We start from the raw sequence: 2,845 nt of genomic DNA, 5'->3' as shown, positions 1-2,845 counted from the left end.
CGGCCGCCTCGCCCCTATGCGGAGGCTCGAGCGGCACCGAGGCGATGCCCATTCATTCAGCTTGGCCCCCGCAGCCCTCCCCTTCCGCCCCGCGCCCCAGCCGCCTGCATGGAGGGGGCTGGCGATGCTGCAGCGGTACCCAGAGCCCCCGGAGAGCACAGTGCGGAGAGGAGGGAGGGAGAGGAGGAGGAAGGAGAGCAGAAGGAGGGAAGAGGAAAGAGGGAGAGGGAGATGGCTGCCCCCAAAACCAGAGCTGGATCTGGAGAAGACTCCGGGATTTCCACCAGGAAATCAGGGCAGGGAGTGGAGCGGGGCCGGCGCAGCACCCCCCGCCCAGCCCGGCACGGCAGCCTCCGCCCGGCTCCGGGGATGCCAAGGCAGAGGCTGGGGGCTGCGGGCGGTGGGCACGGCCCCGCGCAGGGCCAGGGCAGGGCACGGCCCCCCTGCAGAACCCAAATGTCCCCCCTAACCCAGGGCTGGCCCAGCCGGGGGGCACCAGCCACCCCAGCCAGGAGCTTGGCTCGAAGGGTATGGAAAGCTCGGGGGGCACCTTTTGATGGTGTTGCCAACCTGGTGTGCAGGTGCCCAGAGACCTGCTTGGCCCCACATCTGCCCTTTTTGCAGAGCCCAGCTTTGCTCTGATGGGGCCCTTCACCCTCACACACAGTAAGGACCCCCTCCAATCACTGGGGTCCTGAGCCCCAGGATAACATCCTGCACGCCACATCAAAATTTCTCAGCTTTTCCTAATCTGGGTCTTGCTTAACCCTCTGGAAAATAATCCACTGACCATCTGCCACGGTGAAATTCATTTACAGCCTCGCACAAATTAGGCTCAACTGTTCACTTCCTGCTCCTCTTCTGCTCAGGGCTTTTGGTCACTCTGGTGCCTGTGTGTCTTCCTTCCCATGGGCTGGGATGTCCTTGCCATGGGCTGGGGGTGACCCTGCCATGGGCTGGGATGTCCTTGCCATGGGCTGGGGGTGACCCTGCCGTGGGCTGGGATGTCCTTGCCATGGGCTGGCAGTGACCTTGCCAGTGCTGGGCTGCAGGGCAGTGCATGCTCCTGACATGATCTCGGATCTCAGGGTGCTTTGCTCCTGGCAGGATGGCATTCCCATGCCCAGCCTGCACAGGCAGGGCTGAGGAGCCTGTTTGGGGAACAGCCTCTCTCTCTGGCTGCCCTTGGAGGTGTGTGCAGGGCAGGTGAGGAGCTCTCATGGGTCCGGGCAGGACAGAGAGCAAGAGCTCTTGGATTTCCCTCTGCCAGGGATTCCCAGCCTGACCTCAGGCGATCCAGGTATTGATCCAGGTATTGGTGGTTTCAGAGGCGATTATGAATCCGTGGATTTTGCCGGTTTGGGATGCCTGGCCAGGGCTGCCCCATGGGTGCCAGGACTGCTCAGTTCAGTGAAACACCTCTGCAGTCTCTGCACCTGCGTTAGAGCCTGGCCTGAGGGGTGAGCACAGTGTGGGAGCAGCCACCATGGGGATTTTCCCATCCCTTTGCCCTGGTGCCGTTGCAAATGGAGAGCTGCCTTTCTGGGGAAGAAGCTTCATTCTCTAAGGAAAATGGAAATATACAGATTTTTTTTTTCCTTCCTGTAGCAGATTCAGCAAAAGTGCAGCTGCCTTCCCAGTCCTGAATACAGAATTGACCATTCAGTTCATCCCTAAGGGGAAATGGCCCAGCAGAGAGGAACAACGAGCCCCACAGTGCTCTCTGCACCCTCCAAAGTCTTTCTCAACCCTGGCATTTTCCTCTCCCAAATTCCAGGGGTGCCTGGCTCCCTTTGCAGGGCAGTGAAGGTTTTCCTCGTGCTTCCAACCCCCCTCTCTGAAAGCCCATCAGCCTCAAAATGTATCTATTTTCCCCTTAAATTGCAATTTGACAGGTTATTTGCCCGTGCTGGCCTGGGCACTGGAGGCACTGGGACAAGCAGAGCAGGAGCTGGGTGAGTGACTCACTGAAGGGCACCCCAGTGGCAAAGGGCATTCCAGCCCAAAGGGATCCCAGAGCCCGGAATCTTTTGGCTGTGAGGAGCAACCCCTTTTCCATCATCCTGCCTGTTCCTGAGCCTTATGGCTGAAAGGACATGGAATGAAGGAATGAGTGATGATGTTTGCTGCTGATCTCACCGGGAGGGTCTGGGTGCTCCTCAGGAAAGTCACTCAGTGTCCTGAGCAGGCCAGAGCAGGTGCAGTGCTGGGGGGATGGAGCAGCTCTGGCAGGCTGCAGGAGCCCCTGCTGGGGTTTCAGTCAGCAGCCCAGCAAAGCCCGTGTGCAGGAAAGGATAAGAAGGGATATTTGGAATTTAGGAAGACATTTAGGAAAAAATTATTTTATAATATTTGAGAAAAAATTCCTCCCTGTGAGGGTGCTGAGGCCCTGGCACATCCCTGGGAGTGCCCAAGGCCAGGTTGGACAGGGCTTGGGACAACCTGGCATAGTGGAAGGTGTCCCTGCCCATGGCAGGGGGGGTGTAACAAGATGTTCTTTGAGGTCCCTTCCAACCCAAACCATTCTGGAATTCTGGGATTCTGTGAATGAAGGGCAGCTGGGAAGGTGTGTCTGTGAAAGAGCCCAAAGCCTCATTTCTCAGCTGTACAGGAGTCAAGAGGGGGCTTGGACACCTGCAGGAGAGCCACAGGCAGCTACAGAGGCTTCTCCAAGTGAAGACAAATGGTTCTCATTCCTGGTGATCCAGGAGGGAGAATCAAAGGGGTCTAGGAAGAGGTGACACATTCAAGGCAAAGGGGAAATGATCTCTCCAGGAGCTGGTGTGGTGAGCCCTGGGCAACTGCCAGGCCGGAGAGCTGAGGGCAGCCCTAATCCAGTGGAAAT

This window comes from Corvus kubaryi, unplaced genomic scaffold, assembly GCF_017639235.1.
Source record: "Corvus kubaryi isolate FWS band 111438036 unplaced genomic scaffold, C.kubaryi_AGA036_p1.0 37157, whole genome shotgun sequence".
Taxonomy (NCBI): Eukaryota; Metazoa; Chordata; class Aves; order Passeriformes; family Corvidae; genus Corvus; species Corvus kubaryi.
Note: the sequence above shows the minus strand (reverse complement) of the source record.